Source organism: Electrona antarctica (assembly GCF_951216825.1).
Source record: "Electrona antarctica genome assembly, chromosome: 14".
NCBI classification, from domain to species: domain Eukaryota; kingdom Metazoa; phylum Chordata; class Actinopteri; order Myctophiformes; family Myctophidae; genus Electrona; species Electrona antarctica.
This window is the reverse complement of record NC_136795.1, coordinates 16,949,271-16,970,288: the sequence shown is the minus strand read 5'-3', so window position 1 is coordinate 16,970,288 and position 21,018 is coordinate 16,949,271. Positions and strand designations below refer to the sequence as shown.

At 44.4% G+C, this 21,018-nt stretch overlaps 1 protein-coding gene across 1 annotated transcript in view; it reads right to left on the bottom strand.

The window, feature by feature from the left end:
* LOC306936104 (voltage-dependent T-type calcium channel subunit alpha-1I-like) overlaps nucleotides 1-21,018 on the bottom strand; it is a 363,333-nt gene that overhangs the window by 199,146 nt on the left and 143,169 nt on the right. The gene's annotated exons all lie outside the window — the stretch shown is intronic.

Sequence of the window (21,018 nt, the reverse complement as noted above, 5' to 3'; positions counted from 1 at the left end):
GAATGTTTGGTCTATACGTTTTGAGATGAGTGGCATTTGGACGGTTCCAAGAATCATGAGAATCATTCTGCCATTTTTTAGGCTTTTTGCATTCTTTGTCAAGTAAAGCAAGCAAATAATTGCTTCACCTCTTTTTGGCAGCTTGATATCCTTGCTTGATGGCGGTAACTCTGGATTGGCTCTACTACTATTACCCCCATTTGCTAGTACTTCCTCCACTACTCCATTTCTTTTTTTTGAGAGGGACAGACAGTAGGCTGACGGGAAAAGGGGGAGAGAGATGGGGGAGTGACATGCAGTAAAGGCCGTCGGGATCGGGAGTCGAACCCGCGGAACACTGCCAGACTCGGGCTACCGGCCAAGGTGCCTGGACCGCTGAGCCACAGCCCAGGCCCACTACTCTATTTCTTCAAAGCTTTGAGCAAAAGTTGCCCATCTTAGTTATGATAGGTTACCAGCCTTGCCATGGTTCGCCATAACCACGCTCAGAAAGGCAATGGTGCTTTTGCCACACTGATGTACTCTTCTGGCTCTGGATATACTTTGAAACTGTATATTTTCTCAGCAAGATGCTGTAGTATGTTATGCTTCATATCTCTTGATAAGTACAGAAGTGTTCCATCTCTCACATAAGCACGATTGAAGTAGGTTGAAGTTGACAGATGTTTACTGTTCAAGACAGTATTGTACAGTAAACAATACTGTCTTGTACAGTAAACATACAAATCAAATGTTTACTGTACAAGACCATTTATAATTTACTGTTCAAGACAGCATTGTTTACAGATGTTCTGTACAATACAGTATATACTTATACTGTTTACAGAGTTTTTCTTGAAGCTTACTGTACAAAACGGTATTTCTTTTACAATTTCTTTGTGAAAATAAACATCAGCACTTAATGCATTGTTTTATTGGATTATTGTTTTGCACATGAAGATAGTTGTAATTGTATTGTAGAATTAATTTGAATGCATTTATGTTATTGGATTCTCAGGAAAGGAAATGCAATTAAGGGATTCAGGCTACATATAATGTTTAAGTACCGCTTACTCAGAATAAACATGTTTTATAGTACTGCACACTCAAAACAAACTAGTTCTGCTAACTCAGAATAAACATGTTTTATAGTACTGCACACTCAAAACAAACTAGTTCTGCTAACTCAGAATAAACATGTTTTATAGTGCTGCACACTCAAAACCAACTAGTTCTGCTAACTCAGAATAAACATGTTTTATAGTGCTGCACACTCAAAACCAACTAGTTCTGCCAACTCAGAATAAACATGTTTTATAGGGCTGCACACTCAAAACAAACTAGTTCTGCTAACTCAGAATAAACACGTTTTATAGTGCTGCACACTCAAAACAAACTAGTTCTGCTAACTCAGAATAAACACGTTTTATAGTGCTGCACACTCAAAACAAACTAGTTCTGCTAACTCAGAATAAACAAGTTGTGTAGTGCACACTCAAAATAAACAAGTTCTGCTAACTCAGAATAAACACGTTAGTGTAGTGCACACTCTGAATAACCAAGTTCTGCTAACTCAGAATAAACAAGTTACTTCAAGTTACTTGTACTGCTTACTCAGAATGAACGAGTTACACTAACTCACTATTCTGAGTTTAGGTTAACTTGATTCGATTGAGGCAATGAGTTTCAGCACTTTTATTGAGTTAACTCAACTCGTTGAATTTTACAGTGCTTCCACCCCACAGCCAAAGCACTTCATATTCTCGGTTGTAGCAAATAAAGTGTATTCAAAATTGTCGACTTTGATCTTAAAGCCTGTAATCAGCTCTTTACTCCTGTTTCTCAAAATCATGAACAGCATTCTCCTGTGAGAAACAACATGTCGCAACTCAGGTGATTTACACCCTGACGGGAGCTTTTTAATCGGCGACACCACCTTCCCAAACTTGGTCAACTCTCTCACTATCAGTTCATCATCAATGAATGGGGGGACGTTTGACAGAAACACTTTACTCGATGGCATTGCGAGTGGCGTTACTTTCACAAGCGTGCCCTTTATCTCAACGCCCCTCTCGATCACAGCGTTTGCTTTATTCGTCCCATCGACAAAAATCACAACGCCACCATTCATTCTGGCAGCAGATTTAACGCTAGCGGGTCCGACTACTTTTGCGACCGCTAAACTGCAGTCCTCTACAGAGCACGGGAAAGCTGGCGAGATCTTAAAACCATGCTTCCTTGTGAGTATAGATAGACCAAACACTCACTCCGTAACCTCACTCCGCACCACGCTCCTCACTCACACACATCCGCACGAGAGAGAGAGAGAGAGAGAGAGAGAGAGAGAGAGATAACGAGAGAGAGAGAGAGAGTGATAACAAGAGAGAGAAAGTGTGTGTGTGTGTGTGTGTGTGTGTGTGTGTGTGTGTGTGTGTGTGTTCTAACTGACTGCTATGTGTACATTGCAAAGCAACACAATTGTTGATTTATTAGTTAAGAACATATGGCCACATTATTCCTTCAACAGGTTTTATCTGTCACTCATTCATACAAGATGTAGGTTCGGGAGTAGCTTACTGTCAGTATCAGCCGGTAACACACGGGAGTCTGTCCCCGTAACACTGCGCTAGACCCCTGGGAGATGGATTGATGAGGTGGAGCGCCACACCTATCAGCTCCCAGTACTTCCCGCACGACTTGCTGCACCCAAGCCGTGCTACTCATGCTGAGTTGGCGGTGCCCGGGATCAAACCCACGACATTGTGGTCCAAAGGTGAGAGCTCTACCGACGGGAGGCAGACTTTGGTTCGACATAGCATTGGTCCGACCAGATTAAGGTTGGTGAGGGATGCGTTGAAACGACCGGATTAAGGTTGGTGAGGCATGCGTTAAAACGAACGGATTAAGGTTGGTGAGGCATGCGTTAAAACGACCGGATTAAGGTTGGTGAGGCATGTGTTAAAACGAACGGATTAAGGTTGATGAGGGATGCGTTAAAACGACCGGATTAAGGTTGGTGAGGCATGTGTTAAAACGAACGGATTAAGGTTGATGAGGGATGCGTTAAAACGACCGGATTAAGGTTGGTGAGGCATGTGTTAAAACGAACGGATTAAGGTTGATGAGGGATGCGTTAAAACGACCGGATTAAGGTTGGTGAGGGATGCGTAAAAACGACCGGATTAAGGTTGGTGAGGGATGCGTTAAAACGACCGGATTAAGGTTGGTGAGGCATGCGTTAAAACGAACGGATTAAGGTTGGTGAGGCATGCGTTAAAACGAACGGATTAAGGTTGGTGAGGGATGCGTTAAAATGACCGGATTAAGGTTGATGAGGGATGCGTTAAAACGAACGGATTAAGGTTGGTGAGGGATGCGTTAAAATGACCGGATTAAGGTTGATGAGGGATGCGTTAAAACGACTGGATTAAGGTTGGTGGGGCATGTGTTAAAACGAACGGATTAAGGTTGATGAGGGATGCGTTAAAACGACTGGATTAAGGTTGGTGAGGGATGCGTTAAAACGACCGGATTAAGGTTGGTGAGGGATGCGTAAAAACGACCGGATTAAGGTTGGTGAGGGATGCGTTAAAACGAACGGATTAATGTTGGTGAGGGATGCGTTAAAACGAACGAATTAAGGTTGGTGAGGGATGCGTTAAAACGAACGAATTAATGTTGGTGAGGGATGCGTTAAAACGAACGAATTAAGGTTGGTGAGGGATGCGTTAAAATGACCGGATTAAGGTTGATGAGGGATGCGTTAAAACGAACGGATTAAGGTTGGTGAGGGATGCGTTAAAACGAACGGATTAAGGTTGATGAGGGATGCGTTAAAACGAACGGATTAAGGTTGGTGAGGGATGCGTTAAAATGACCAGATTAAGGTTGGTGAGGGATGCGTTGAAACGACCGGATTAAGGTTGGTGAGGCATGCGTTAAAACGAACGGATTAAGGTTGGTGAGGCATGCGTTAAAACGACCGGATTAAGGTTGGTGAGGCATGTGTTAAAACGAACGGATTAAGGTTGATGAGGGATGCGTTAAAACGACCGGATTAAGGTTGGTGAGGCATGTGTTAAAACGAACGGATTAAGGTTGATGAGGGATGCGTTAAAACGACCGGATTAAGGTTGGTGAGGCATGTGTTAAAACGAACGGATTAAGGTTGATGAGGGATGCGTTAAAACGACCGGATTAAGGTTGGTGAGGGATGCGTAAAAACGACCGGATTAAGGTTGGTGAGGGATGCGTTAAAACGACCGGATTAAGGTTGGTGAGGCATGCGTTAAAACGAACGGATTAAGGTTGGTGAGGCATGCGTTAAAACGAACGGATTAAGGTTGGTGAGGGATGCGTTAAAATGACCGGATTAAGGTTGATGAGGGATGCGTTAAAACGAACGGATTAAGGTTGGTGAGGGATGCGTTAAAATGACCGGATTAAGGTTGATGAGGGATGCGTTAAAACGACTGGATTAAGGTTGGTGGGGCATGTGTTAAAACGAACGGATTAAGGTTGATGAGGGATGCGTTAAAACGACTGGATTAAGGTTGGTGAGGGATGCGTTAAAACGACCGGATTAAGGTTGGTGAGGGATGCGTAAAAACGACCGGATTAAGGTTGGTGAGGGATGCGTTAAAACGAACGGATTAATGTTGGTGAGGGATGCGTTAAAACGAACGAATTAAGGTTGGTGAGGGATGCGTTAAAACGAACGAATTAATGTTGGTGAGGGATGCGTTAAAACGAACGAATTAAGGTTGGTGAGGGATGCGTTAAAATGACCGGATTAAGGTTGATGAGGGATGCGTTAAAACGAACGGATTAAGGTTGGTGAGGGATGCGTTAAAACGAACGGATTAAGGTTGATGAGGGATGCGTTAAAACGAACGGATTAAGGTTGGTGAGGGATGCGTTAAAATGACCGGATTAAGGTTGATGAGGGATGCGTTAAAACGAACGGATTAAGGTTGGTGAGGGATGCGTTAAAACGAACGGATTAAGGTTGATGAGGGATGCGTTAAAACGAACGGATTAAGGTTGGTGAGGGATGCGTTAAAACGAACGAATTAAGGTTGGTGAGGGATGCGTTAAAACGACCGGATTAAGGTTGGTGAGGGATGCGTTAAAACGAACGAATTAAGGTTGGTGAGGGATGCGTTAAAACGAACGGATTAAGGTTGATGAGGGATGCGTTAAAACGAACGGATTAAGGTTGGTGAGGGATGCGTTAAAACGAACGAATTAAGGTTGGTGAGGGATGCGTTAAAACGACCGGATTAAGGTTGGTGAGGGATGCGTTAAAACGAACGAATTAAGGTTGGTGAGGGATGCGTTAAAACGAACGGATTAAGGTTGATGAGGGATGCGTTAAAACGACCGGATTAAGGTTGGTGAGGGATGCGTTAAAACGACCGGATTAAGGTTGGTGAGGGATGCGTTAAAACGAACGGATTAAGGTTGATGAGGGATGCGTTAAAACGACCGGATTAAGGTTGGTGAGGGATGCGTTAAAACGAACGGATTAAGGTTGATGAGGGATGCGTTAAAACGAACGAATTAAGGTTGGTGAGGGATGCGTTAAAACGAACGGATTAAGGTTGATGAGGGATGCGTTAAAACGACCGGATTAAGGTTGGTGAGGGATGCGTTAAAACGACCGGATTAAGGTTGGTGAGGGATGCGTTAAAACGAACGGATTAAGGTTGGTGAGGGATGCGTTAAAACGACCGAATTAAGGTTGATGAGGGATGCGTTAAAACGAACGGATTAAGGTTGGTGAGGCATGCGTTAAAACGACCGGATTAAGGTTGGTGAGGGATGCGTTAAAACGACTGGATTAAGGTTGGTGAGGGATGCGTTAAAACGACCGGATTAAGGTTGATGAGGGATGCGTTAAACCGACTGGATTAAGGTTGGTGAGGGATCCGGATTAAGGTTGGTGAGGGATCCGGATTAAGGTTGGTGAGGGATCCGGATTAAGGTTGGTGAGGGATGCGCTGCTCCGCTCTTGCGGTTATGGTTACAGTAGGTTAGGGTTTGATGTAGGTTGCCGTTCGGACCAATGGTATGTCAGAACTAAAGCATGCACCCCTAGACCGACTGAGCCACCTGGACAAGTGTGCAGTGAAATGTTGGTGTAATGTTTGTGTGACAAGCTCTGCAGACTATACTAATAACAAGATACTGTATCATAACAGGGAATAAATCATAAAACAATAGTAAAGATTAAGCAACATTTTAAACTGTAGTTAATAAAGATAGAGAGTGCATAATGGCAGAATATGCAATATAGGAGTGAATAGTGCAAAATTAATGTGCATATTATGTGCAAGTATACAGTATGCATGGGATAAAAAAAGTGATACAGTATGGAAGCAGCATTCCTTGCCGAGATTTTTAAGTATCAACCGCTCAAAGATGCTGTCTCAGAGCTTGGGTATACAAGTGTAAACCGCTAGTGTTTCTATTTGTGGAAGCCTAGATAATGTCAACAGATTGGTAGCGAGGGGTCTACACACAGATGGCAGAAATGTCCTCACAAGGTTCTGCTCTGTATCTGTTATAACATAATTGCTAGTTTCTGCATGTACAGTATTTGGAGCTGCCAGGCCTGCTTTATTGTAATTTACTTTGGTTTCGTTTTTTTCTGCAAAGTCGCTTGTAAATGTTGGTAGTTGCGGGTTGCGGAGGGTTGGCTTTGCTTGTATCCAAAGTGTAGTGTAGGTGCTTGTTTTGGCTTGCTTCCTAATGTTGTCTAAAACAATACACCGAAAAGTTTGAGCTCAATAGTGTGTCATTTGATCCATCCACAACCGAACGATACGTCAACAGGCTTTCCACAGCAGCATCACTCCCTCTGCCTCTCGCTTTCGCCCATACGCGCGCACACACGCACGCACGCACGCACGCACGCACACACAAACACATGCACACGCACACGCACACACACACACACACACACACACACACACACACACAGACTCCTAATGAGTTTTTATCCCTGTGTTTTTGTGCTGCTAATGGACTGGCTTGTTTTCTCCAGATGATAATGCACTGCATAAGTCTTTCAGTGCCAATTAAGAGAGCAACTTTTCTCCAGAGTGAATTTACATGTACAGAACAGTATGTTCACCATGGTCCATTCATAAATAAAAAATACTGTATGTTCTATGGACACATTTTAAGCTGCAGAGTTTACAAATATGAGCAAATATGTTTACGTTTGTACACTCTCAGAGTTACAAATGAATAAAAGATGAATACACAAATGAATATTGTGTAGGAGTCAGAGCCCATCATAGGAACACTGCATAACAGAAAGAAAGGGGGAAAAGTCTGCTCTGAATAAAGGGGGTGCTTAAAACTTTTCACAATTCTGCACAATGGTTATAGATTCCACTTCTCGGGGCTAATGTCATCCATATTGGGTATGATCTCTATTGGGAATTGAACCAGCAGCCTCTTGACTAGCTACATACTCTGCAACCAAACTGCTAGTGTTGGGAAAGTTCACTTTCTACATGAACTAGTTCAGTTCACAGTTCAAATAACAAAAAAAACAAGCTATTGGAAGCTATTTTTCCTAAATGAGGTAAACATGTTTACCTCAGTGTTTTGGGTCGGGACATGCTCTGTGCGAGGCTGTCTGTGTGGTTCAGGATCAGCGCGTCTGGTCTGCGAGTGCACAAGCCGCATATCATCATCGCCTCGCTACAACTCGGTCGCGCTGCGTCGAAAGACAGTGCACGTTAATTTGGTGTCGGATTCGGGCTTATTATATTATGCTTAGCAGGAGCGGGACAGATTGGTGTTTTTTCCGCTACACATTAAGGCCCGTTTAGATGGAAATCTGGCACACAGTCTTGCACGAAGTGAACTGTCAGAGACTGACGTTCACACATGCACAGAATGAACGCTTTCACAATAACGTTCATCAAGCAGAAATACAGTACGTTCAGTTCACGTTCACCCAAAATATGAACGGGTTTGTGATCCTTCTTTGAGCGCGTTCAGGCCAGGGACAACACTGCTCCTGTTCCACTGCAGTGCCCATACCACGGTTCAGGTGATTGATAGTATAGCGGATTATTTTAAATCTGAAAAGACATAATAATGTTTTGGTACAAACATTACCAAAGATTAGATATTCAGTCAGTCAGTCAGTCAGTCTGTCTGATGATACCCGGCACAAGCATCCGTGTCATTTTAGATTTTTGCGTTGGCTATTCCAAAACTAGCAGACGTACAAGCTCACAGCGCGTCGCAGCGAGCTTGTGCATTTGTACATCTGCTATAATGTTGAATATTTTTGGAAGAAAATCTTGAAAGTGTGAGAAGTTGAACCAGTGATTTGGAATGGGCCTCAGTAAACACTTCAGGCGCCACACACCCTGCAGTGTGCTGACAGAACGCAGCATCGTATCTCCCAGTCAGATCACACAGCGGAGGACTGGAAGCCCTCCTCCGTCTCATCCCTTCATCCATATTTCAACAGAGGCCTAATGGGATGACATGATCCTTCGTTACACAGGGGGGGGGGGGGAGAGAGAGATAGCAGAGAGAGAGAGAGAGAGAGAGAGAGAGAGAGAAAGAGGGGGGGCTGTAGCAGTGCATGATTAACCCTTTTGATACACTGTGAAATCCTGAGTGTTACTTCAACTTTCCGAAAGGGTTCATTTCTTATACACTCACACATGCACACGTACACAGCTTTGCCAAACTAATTTTACGGTTTGTAAAAAAAAAAGCATATACATCTGTATATGCCAGCCTCATTAGCTGGACCTCAAACCACCAGAGTACTAGCGGAACTCTCTCTCTCTCTCTCTCTCTCTCTCTCTCTCCACATTAGTTGGGTCTACTGAATGTACGTCTCTGTGATTTGCAGGCATGGCGAGTCCAGCCCTGTGCACCACAGGTGTATCATAAAGGCAGACTAAAGAATGCCATGGACAGATGAATGAGACAAGGGAGTAGGGGAGCGAATGAGGGCATATGTGTGCGTGTGCGTGTGCGTGTGCGTGCGTGCGTGCGTGCGTGCGTGCGTGCGTGCGTGTGTGCGTGCGTGCACGTTAAAGAGAGAGAGAGAGAGAGAGAGAGCACAAATAGACATCTGCACTGCAACAATCTGCAATGCTAATTTAGTCCGTGGAAATGTAGTCTCTCTCTCACTCCTTCCCTCGATAGCTTCCTTCCCTCGATAGCTACCCTTGCTTTCTAGACAGTGGAGTTGACCAGACATGGGCAGACTGCCATGAAAATAATAAAGAGCTTTCACTCTGGCACCACTCTCAAGTATCTAATAAAATTCAAGGACAAGATGAGTTAAGTATTAAGTATTCACCAAATCATCCATCCATCCTCCTTAGGCACCTGAAAGCACACGTTCCAAGCCTCATAACCAGTCCCTGCAGTTCCGCAGACAATCTAAATTACTATGAGCAGCACTCGAACCAAATAGACTCTCATCTGTAACTCAGAGAGTGGACAACCAAATGGACCATAATGATCCCATTTGGTAACATTTGTGAACTATAGCTGTCTGGTAAAGTGGCAATGGGTGGTGCCCGGGTCATGAGATCACTATGTTGTTAAGCACTTAAACCATACAGTGTATACTTAGTTTACCAGAGCCTCCCAGCTAGGGGTCTAAAATACCCCCTTAGGCATGCATGTACTTTTTCCTCTACACTAAATATCTTAAGCTCACAACGTTGCGAGCGTACAGATCGCAAATGTTCACCACAGAACAGGGACGAAGATCATGTGGTTAAGTAGAATTTCATCTTAAACCCTCCTATACGTTATTGCATCTTAACGTCTATCATGAAGCTTATTTATTCTTTACAAGAAAAAAAACGCACGCACGCACGCACGCACGCACGCACGCACGCACGCACTATACTCTCAAGTTGTGTAGCGGCTGACTTCTGGCCCTGTCTCTCTTCATCCTGCGGAGACTTTCTGCCAGGGTGAAAACACAGACACGTTGCTCTGTTGACTGAACCCTAGGGTAAAACACAGACATGTCCACGTTGCTCTGTTGACTGAACCCTAGGGTAAAACACAGACATGTCCACGTTGCTCTGTTGACTGAACCCTAGAGGGTGAAAACACAGACATGTCCACGTTGTTCTGTTGACTGAACCCTAGAGGTGAAAACACAGACATGTCCACGTTGCTCTGTTGACTGAACCCTAGAGGCAAAGAGAAGTAACCCAGGGTGAAAACACAGACATGTCCACGTTGCTCTGTTGACTGAACCCTACAGGCTCCACGTTGCTCTGTTGACTGAACCCTACAGGCTCCACGTTGCTCTGTTGACTGAACCCTACAGGCTCCACGTTGCTCTGTTGACTGAACCCTAGAGGTAAAGAGAAGTAACCCAAGCAGTTGCAATACCAATCCTAAATTGAACGTTTGCATTGTGAACCTCTGCACCATACATCTTCTTGACACATGTGACATGTGCATGTGATTTAGGACTTCTTTTAATGCACATTGTTGGTGTGAACTGAACATTCATCACCCGCTGCTAGCGGGGCTAAACACATTGAGGACTGGTTCCTGAGAGGCCAGACACTAAGAGGCTAAACACATTGAGGACTGGTTCCTGAGAGGCCAGACACTAAGAGGCTAAACACATTGAGGACTGGTTCCTGAGAGCTAGCGGGGCTAAACACATTGAGGACTGGTTCCTGAGAGGCCACACTTCATGTGCACAAACATTTAATTTATTGGTCTTCATCAGGCAAACTTTCTTTCCCCTTTTTTTGATTGATGAAGACCAATAAGGTCTAAACGTTGCGTTATTAATAACATTGTTTAATTGGGAGCTTTAAACTGGTGTGCGGATGTTTAACCTTTTTTTCTGATTCTTGCCTTGATGTCCAGCACCAGGCCTATCTATACAGGTACAAGATGTACAGTATACACACAATCTCCTATACCTTTCTCTCTCATACACATGCACAAATGTGCGTGTGTGGGTACGTGCATGCGTGCGTGCGTGCGCACACATGTGTGTTCTACTTTCAACAGTTGTGATTAATCATAACAGCAGTTGGCTCAGAGCCCTGCATGCTTTCATTTTGAAATGCCCACATGCCCAACACGGGGACACAGCAGTGTGAAAGTGGTCAAGTGGTTGTGCTTCCTGTCTTCCCTCTGAGCTTTAGTTTTTAATTTAGAGCCACAATGTGTCGAGAACATTGCTTCGCAGTTGACAAATGAGCTTCTTAGTCCCCTTTGCTCTCTCTCTCTGCTCTCTGTCACCTTTCTTTCTCTGTCTCTGACTGTGTCCCTCTACCTTTCCACACTAATACAATATTAATTCATGTGGGCCGAGAGAGAGAGAGAGAGAGAGAGCGAGAGAGAGAGAGAGAGAGAGAGAGAGAGTGTGACTCAATTATGCATGACACCGCCACTGTGGCCTGTGTCTCTCCAAGCACCAATGTTTTCTCTCTCGCTCCTTTCATCTCTCTCTCTCTTCCATTCACTCCAGTGACATTGAGGTGACCCTCTTGCAAACTATAAGGAAGCTGATGAAGTCACCAGAGAGCCTGCTGATGGGTTGAATGACTCTGAACTTTTAACTGAAGAAAAGAAAGAATTGGAGCCACAGCGTATTTGGCTTGAATAAGTGCACCTCGATCCCCACTCGAGTGTAGTGTGTGTGTGTGTGTGTGTGTGTGTGTGTGTGTGTGTGTGTGTGTCAGGTAGTAATTAATAAAGACAAGAATATTGCCCCCCTGCTGTGCTGACATGCCTGCAAGGTACCTGCCAACACCCCAACGCACGCAACGCACGCACGCACGCACGCACGCACGCACGCACGCACGCACGCACGCACGCACGCACGCACGCACGCACGCACGCACGCACGTACGCACGCACGCACGCACGCACGCACGCACTTTTTATATTCAATGAAATATTTTAAATGCTCACTCAATCTCTCTCTTTCACACGCAAACACGCAAACACACACGCGAGCGCGGGCGCACGCACGCACGCACGCACGCACGCACGCAGGCGTCAACTCAAATGCAGAAAGCCAGTAATTTGTCCACATGTGCTCATGCTTGGTTAGGCCAGACAGGACATTCAGGGAGCAGAGCAGACCAAGCAGAATGAACACAGCCAAGTCATCGTGTGACATCATACATACATTGGTGGGAAAAGTACTCAAATGTTTTACTTAAGTAAAAGTATCAATGGTGGTGCTATAGCTTCTGAGCTTGTACATTGGAAAGAGGAAAGAACTTAAAACGCAAGTTTAAAGTACACATATTGTGGAATCCTGTCTGTACGACTGTATACATTTGCACAGGCCCAGGGTCAATAAAAAAAAATCCACATACCATTACCAATAGGGCATAGCAGTGGACATGGTTTTCTGGTTCCACTGAAAAATTACCAATTAATTTTTCCCATAGAGATTTACAAAATCAATTATTTTAAGCCTAGAATCAAGCCATCCGGATCCTGGTGAATCATACCCATAAAACCTTTGATTCTGTGAAAAACAAAAAATGTAAAACGATAAACAAAGGGTATTTATTAAATGTAGTATATCATATAATTGAATATTCAATTTTTTTCCCTCACAGAATCAAAGGTTTTATTTAATTTCAAGTGAACCTGTAACCATGTAACCATAACCCTCGGATCAGGAGCATTATACCAAATTAATCACACCCGTGGGTGCCGACGTCACTCTATAAGTGCGTCCCACACCCACACACTCTTCCTCTTTTCTTCCTCCTGGTCGGTAAGAGCTTATACCAGCTTGTGATTTTGACTATTAATTCCTCACGGTACTGGATGCCTGCTCTGGGCTGCCTTCTATGTGGCACCCCCTTGGTGTACCGTGAGGCTGTCTCATCATATATGTTGTTTATTGCAGGCGACGATTGTGTTCGCCGCGTGTGATACACATACAGTAACTCACGTTCCCGTTGGTGACAGCTGTGCGCTCGTTGCGCGTGAGCGTGAGATATACTCACATTCCTATTTGGTAAGTGTGTATTGTGTATGTTTTCTCCCTGCAAGTATAGCATAGCCTACACGGGGCACATGCTCATGCAGCGACCAGCAGCCGTTTGTGACCGGCAGCGTTTGTCACGTTTTTCGTTGTTCGTTTTGTGTGTGTTTACGGGAACAGTTTACGTTTGAGTGTTTCAAAGTGTTCATTAACCGATTGTGCACACCTTAAATCTGTTGAACGAGCAGAAACTTTTTCGTGGCTTTAGCTCTTCACTCTCTGTGACAATCTGCTGTCAGGCTGTCACTGACAGCTGTCACTGCAGACCCAGTGACAGCTAGCTGTGCTAGCGACCCTGCTGCACTAGCGATCCGGGAATCACTCTCCCAGTGCTCGGTGACTGTGACACCCGCTGTGGGGAAAAATGGATTTCCACGCCATGATACTAGCATGGCTAGTATTTCACCTAGCCTGGAATCTTGGCAACACGCTCAAGTCTCCCGATCGTGCTCCTCGACTTCAGTACAGCAGAGAGCTGCTCCTCCGGTGGAATACCGGTAGGCCTACTCACTCACCAGCCGACTTGAAGCTGTCAAACTTGGATGTAACTCAAGCATTTAGGGACTCTAGGGACTCTCAGGACCTCCCTAGAGGACGACTTTGCGGGATTAGAGGCGAAGAAGAGGCGGCGCTCGTCTGAGGCTGAAAACTCAGCCGCTCTCTCGTATCCCGTTACCATCTATAATCCTCTCCAACGCTCAATCACTGAGAAACAAGACCGACGAGCTCCAAGCACAAGCCCGCTACAGCCATGACTTCAGAGACGCCTGCATCCTAGCTTTCACAGAGACCTGGCTGTCTGAGAGGGATTCTGACGGGGACCTACAGATGGACGGTTTCGGCGCGGCTAGATAGAGACGCCGCCGCAACAGGCAAGTCAACTGGCGGGGGGGTATGCTTGTACATTTATGAACGGTGGTGCAAATCTGTCATCGTCCGGGAGAAACTCTGTACTGCTGACATTGAGCTGCTATCTGTCTCATTGCGCCCTCCATATCTGCCTCGGGAATTCCCCCAGATTTTCGTGACTCTTGTGTACATACACCCGAGGGCTAATGAAGCTAAAGCATGAAAGCTCATCTATCAAGTCACACAGAGGCTGCGTTCTATTTCCCCGGATTCACCTAACTTTATCCTCGGGGACATGAACCACTGTACCCTTAAAAGCACTCTGAGAGACTTTTATCAATATGTCAAATGCCCTACCAGAAATAACAAAATCATAGATTTATGCTATGGAAATATTAAAGGTGCTTATAAATCGATCCCACTTCCACCCCTAGGCTCGTCTGACCACAATTGTATTCATCTTATCCCTGTCTACCGCACTGTATTGAAACAAGGTAAAGTGCAGACCTTTCAGGTTACAGACTGGAATGAAAATGCATGCCTCACTTTACAGGGTTGTCTCGAGGCGACCGACTGGGACATGTTCAAGGAATCCTCTAATGCCATTGATGAGTTAACAGACGTTGTGAGCAGTTGGTTGTCCTATTGTGAAAGCATTGTTATTCCTGAAAAAACGGTGAAAGTTTATCCGAATAGCAAACCGTGGGTCTCTAAGACACTCAAAAAGCTTCTGTACAGTAAGAAAAAAGCCTTCAGTGATGGGAACAGAGTTGCTTTGTGTGACATTCAGAAGGAAATCAAACGTGAAATCAGGGCATGTAAAAGTAGGTATAAATTGAGTCTCAGCTCAAAATGAATAATTTAGGATCTGCTTGGGACAGCATGAAAATAATTACAGGAATGAAGGACTGTGGCAGGAGTAAAGTTCAGCAACGCCCCCTGGGTCCGCCACGCCAGGCTTCTCAGTCTACACACGGGTGTGAATTTGGTATAATGCTCCTGATCCGAGGGTTATTGTCACATGGTTACATGTTCACTTTTCATTCATAAAACCGGGTTTACATACGTAAACCTACGTTTTCTTGTCATGATTCACCAGGATCCTGGATGGCTTCATACTAGGCTTAAACTAATTGATAGACATATTTTGTAAATCTCTATGGGAAAAATGAATGCATGGCTGATTTTTCAGTGGAACCAGAAGACTGCTATGCCCGTTTTTCTTTTCATATCCGTGCTTGCACAAGCTTTCCACAGTGCTGACCCCCATTTTTATTATCATCATTACAAGAGGCAAGCGGCCATTCCCTGGATTTAATGTGCCAGATAATATAGGCCCACTTGTGAAGGGCATAACGTGGGTTCCTGGCTGCCAAGTCGCACTGCCAGAAGCTCCGTCCATCCAAAGGAAAATGATTAAAACGAGAGGAAAGAAGGAAACGGGGACACCCATCACATTTCCGGGTATACAAGCATATACGTATAAGCTTTGGGTTGAAAATAATGGTCATTATTTTGGCATCACAACTAGTCAATGCAAGCTTGCCATTTCTTGGGAAAATATCATGAACATATTTGATGCTAAGGACGGGTATACTCATGTAATTAAATACACAAGGTGCTCTATAGACGAGTATACTCGTCCTAAGGCGTTTAATATCGATATAAGAATGCCTCGCTATTTTCGATTTTTGGACGTGCTCCGGTTGCTAGGCACGGTTGCTAGGGCCTCGTCTGCACTGCGTCTGCGTGGCCAACCACATTACTAGCCTGGCTAATAAGCCAGACTCAAATCACACTGTCGTGTGGTATTTGAGTCTGGAGATGCTGTGTATGGATCTTGTTTCCCGGGGGGCGGGTTCAAACATTTTCTCTTTGACGCAATTGGTCAGAGCTACTGTCAGTCAAAGGTCTCAAGCATTGAACGTCACTGTACCAAAGCCCGCCCATATTGCATACCGTGTCCCGATTGGCCACACCAGTTCTCTGGTGTAGGAAATGGGCGTACAATTGAGCCTCTCCAGACCGTAATCCGCCGGCAGGCAATTTTCTTTTTGCCAACGGCTGATTCGGTCTGGCTTATTAGCCAGGCTACCACATTACAGCTTCTGTGTTAGCCACGGCCTTTCCATGCTCTTTTCTTACAGCGCTGTCCGTGGTTTTGATCAGATCGGCGATGTTCGGAGGTCATTTCATTTGCTGTTAGCATCCAAGATGGCCACAAACCAGACCAAATGCTTCCCCGGTTTTCCTACCTGATTTTGCACCAGTGAGGGGCTGTATGCAGATTCAAACACAAGGTGACCTAATCCTCAATGAATCCAGAGGCGCTGCTCACTGGACGTGCTATAGGATGTCAATGGGTTCAACCAATTAAGCCCAAGTTGTACTTCATCAGGTGTCGCATGGCAACAATAGCAGATCTACAAGCTCACAACTCATCACATCAAGATGCATCGTGAGACTGTATATCGGCAATTGTAAATGCTGTACACTGACTTGTGGTATACTGGTATTTCTTGATTTAGTCGCTTTTTTTTTTGCTATTTTGGGGGGGTTTCTGCCCTTATTTGGATAGTATAGTGGAGTGACAGGAAACAGGGAGAGAGAGATGGGTAGTGATATGCAGGTCGAACCCAGGCCTCGCTGTCAGGAGAAATATAGAGTCTAGTGTCTATATGCACCTTAACTACTAGGAGCCCCAACATGCTGTCTCTAGTGACATGCCTGAACTCAACTGGTCGCACAGCCTTTGCCATTAGGCCCCCCTCAACCCCACACCCTCTGGAATGAGCTGCCCCTGGAAATCTGGCTTGGAGTCAGTTCCACGTTTTAAATCCTTACTTAAAACACATTTCTATAGACTAGCTTTTAACCTTAACCTCTCCTGATTGTGTTTTACCAAAGTTTATCTCTGCTTTAGCTTCCTACTATTTTGTTGTTTGTATTTGAATTATTACTTTTTTTTTGCATTGTTTTAAATTGTCCTGTTTTGTGTGCTGTTTTCTTTTACTGTTCCCTTTTGTAAAGCACTTTGTAACGCTGTTTTGAAAGGTGCTATATAAATAAAGCTTTATTATTATTATTATTATTATTATTATTATTATTATTATTATTACAGGTATATGCCCAAAGTAGGGAAGCGCTTACATGCAACTGGATGTAAAACAATAAAACATGAACATACATATTCAGCAGAAGCTTTTACTGCCTCAATAAAATGTGCAGTAAAGAATCCCCGTGTTGCATTGATAAAAGTACCAAAAAATGATAGGCTAATTAAATAAATGCAAAGTATACAGAAATCATCCCACACAACCATTCTACCGAGAATCACGGTAGAATGTATCTGTATGTGATTTATTTGACTCTTCTCTGTTTGCTTCTGCTCTGAACACAGCCCATGTCCCATGACAAGAAAATGTATGTGCGCGTTTGTCTGTGTGTGTGTGTGTGTGTGTGTGTGTGTGTGTGTGTGTGTGTGTGTGTGTGTGTGTGTGTGTGTGTGTGTGTGTGTGTGTGTGTGTGTGTGTGTGTGTGTGTGCGCGTGTGCGTGCATGCGTATCCAAAGGTTCAAAGTTCTGACATGTCACATCACATTCTCACATCACTCAGTCAGTCGTGCCAAGGTTCCAAATGCTTAAAGGCCTCACACGGAAGAAGCAAGCAGGCGATGCGAAAGGTTAGCCAAAGCAACAGATGAGGTCAGCGCATTTCGGCTCAACTAGCTGCATCGATAATGTGTATTGGCGGCCACTGTCTGAACCCTGGAGCACAGCACTGTGACGACACGAAAAGAAGTATACAGACTTGATAGATAAAGGCTTTGCATGCACAAGCATACACTGACAGGAGGGTACTTTGATGAGGAGACGTCGGGTGCATATCTTTGTTCCGACGTCCTAACACGACAACTCCAACACCCTACCCCAAAACCCTAACCTAACTCGAACTGCACCCGGAAGCCACAGGTGAGTCTCAATACCGACGACTTTTTTCGTATGTACCTTATCACGCCTTTTTTAATATCAATTGATTACGGTGCTCAGGTGCGTCCACTTTCCCCATGTAACACTCCCATTTCGATCCCATGAAAAGATCCGGTACAAACCGGATATGAAAATTCCGCTGGCTTATGCTTGCTATGGGACACAGCATCTTAGAACATAAATATCTCTGAATCACTTTTTAGACCAAAAACAAGCTTGGTTTGCTCATGGTCTCATGTATCTAAACGATAGTAATTTGCTTACCAAAAGTATGTTTTGGGTGGATTAAATGACAATCGCGGGACATGTTAAATAGCAGATTTTACATCCTGACTCCGGGAGTGATGCCTCCTCCCCACTCGTCTTTACAGTTGCGAAAATGTATCCTAATATAAATCGAAATAGCTTGCTGCTTAGCAGAAATGAAAATAAATAAATAAAATGTAAACATATTTTAAGTAGGCCTACAGCACTTGAGTAACCCGTACCTAGTTGCTTTACCATGTAGTCACTCACACACTATATTACAGCACCTTATTGACCACATGAAATACACTGTGAAATACAATGATGTGTAAGTGCTCTGTGATTAAAGCTGTGCTTAATAAGTGATTGTCCAATAAGTGTGTTGTCCATTAGGAGGAATGCTCAATGCTGTGCAGGAAACAATTAAACCCTCAGCATTGAATCACTGGTGTGAAAGGTGGACTGTGCTCTGTGCAGAACACACACGTTTACACAATACAATGGTTTAGGGAATGGTGAATTTAGACTCCATTTGTGCGAGTGTGACACAAGATGAAGGTCATTTCATCTAGTTCCTTAAACAGACTTGTACGCAAAAATAAACAGACATGCGCGCACGAGCACACACACACACACACAAGCACGCACAGTCGATTAGGCGCCTGCTCCATGGATCATTTTAATATAATAATAAGCACTCACACACAGACCAGGTGCAGAGCCGATCAATAGCGTACTGGAGCAGTGAGCCTGTGACTGACCTTACACACGTGCTGGTCTCTGCCTACAGTATGCATTATATGCACGTTCCCAATAAAAATAACAAAATACATTTTAATCATGTACTACTTGTACAGAGAGAGAGAGAGAGAGAGAGAGAGTAAATAGAACAAAGTGAAATTGTAATAACATTTCCAGAGTGATTGGCACTCCAACCCTGCCTCCCACATGTCTGCTTTCTCACATTTTTAGCTGGGGAAATGATGCACACACTTAAACCCCCCTGCTCTCTCTCTCTCTCTCTCTCTCTCTCTCTCTCTCTCTCTCTCTCTCTCTCTCTCTCTCTCTCTCTCTCTCTCTCTCTCTCTCTCTCTCTCTCTCTCTCTCTCTCTCTCTCTCTCTCCTCTCTCTCTCCTCTCTCTCTCTCTCTCTCTCTCTCTCTCTCTCTCTCTCTCTCTCTCTCTCTCTGCTGCCAAGGGACTGAATTGTGCTGTCAAGTCTCATTTGTGGCCAAGTAAGAGAAATGTTGAGTATTGTGGAGGCAGCGGGTCATTTGGTTAGTCCACAAGCACAGATGCATCATTGTTGTGCTTTGTAATACAGTATACTGTACTGTATATAATATGCGACTGTGTGGTGTGTGGTGTGTGTGTGTGTGTGTGTGTGTCGTGGTCATACACGACCTTGGGTCAAGGACAAAAGTGACCCTCGATGTGTTCATTGTGAACACCTAAGCAAATAACGTGTAGTATGTGCTGTGTAAGGCAAACATGAGGCCACTGAAATATCCAAACACAGTATCCCGCACGCACGCACGCACGCACGCACGCACGCACGCACGCACGCACGCACGCACGCACGCACGCAACGCACGCACGCACGCACGCACGCACGCACGCACGCACGCACGCACGCACGCACGCACGCACGCACGCACGCACGCACGCACGCACGCACGCACGCACACACACACACACACACACACACACACACACACACACACACACACACACACACACACACACACACACACACACACACACACCACACACACACACACACACACACACACACACACACACACACACACACACAGCGCACCTCAGGGGTTAGGCTTATATTCACATAATAATTGAGGTCATCCGTTGTCAGCAGTGACCTCAGTGGCCCTCATTGGATTGCAATAAAAGCACGAGCAAAAGGTGATGTTTTAGCGGGCATGGGGGTCAGGGTGGAGGGGGCAGCCATTGTCCAGGGACAAATGATGAGAAAGAATTACACCGCTGTTTGTTTTAACAGCATAATGACACTACCGGGTGGACTCGGAGGAGGAGGACATTTTCATTAAACCCCAGTATGTCTGTCTGCCTCATGCAGCTTCCAGGACCACTTTCACCACCTATCTTCATATAATTGGTCCTCACCAATGTTCATGAGAAAATACCACCATGTTTTTCTACTCAGTCTGTGTCTCATAGGAGGGCTGTGGGCAGTTCAGAAACCAGTCCACCAGTGACATCATCGTTATAGGCAGATTTATTTTTTAAACAAGATTTAAATATTTAAAAATATATATATACAGTTTTATTATCGTAAGAATGATGGCTTCCATTATCGCATTGCAACTTTTCAGGAATAGAAAGCCTAACCATTTCTATTAGCTTGGATTCCCCATCGATGATGGGTTTAGTGAGGACATTAGTGAGGACCAATTAGATAGGTTGAAAAGTGGTGAAGTGGCCCTTTAAGCCTTTCTTGCTTTTAGCCAGTGGTGGAGTACTAAAATATTACAAAGTAAAAGTATTGGCATCAAAATGTACTTAAAGTACCTAAAGTAAAAAGTATACTCAATATGCAGAATGTCTTATTTCAAGTTATCAAATGTATAAAAAAAATCTTCTGAAACTAGCAGATCTACAAGCTCACAATGCAGCGCGATGTGACACATTATGAGCTTGTAGATCGTCTATTTACAAATGGACGAAATGTATAGGGCTGAAGTGGTTAGTTATGTTTTGTAATACTAATACAAATCTACAAAGTAACTAGTAAAGTTTTCACATACATGCAGTGGAGAAGTAGTGGAGTAGAAGTATTGGAGAATTGTAAATTGTAAATACTCAAATACTCATAAGTAAAGTACAAATACCTCAAAATGGTACTTAACAGTCTTATCGCCCAGTG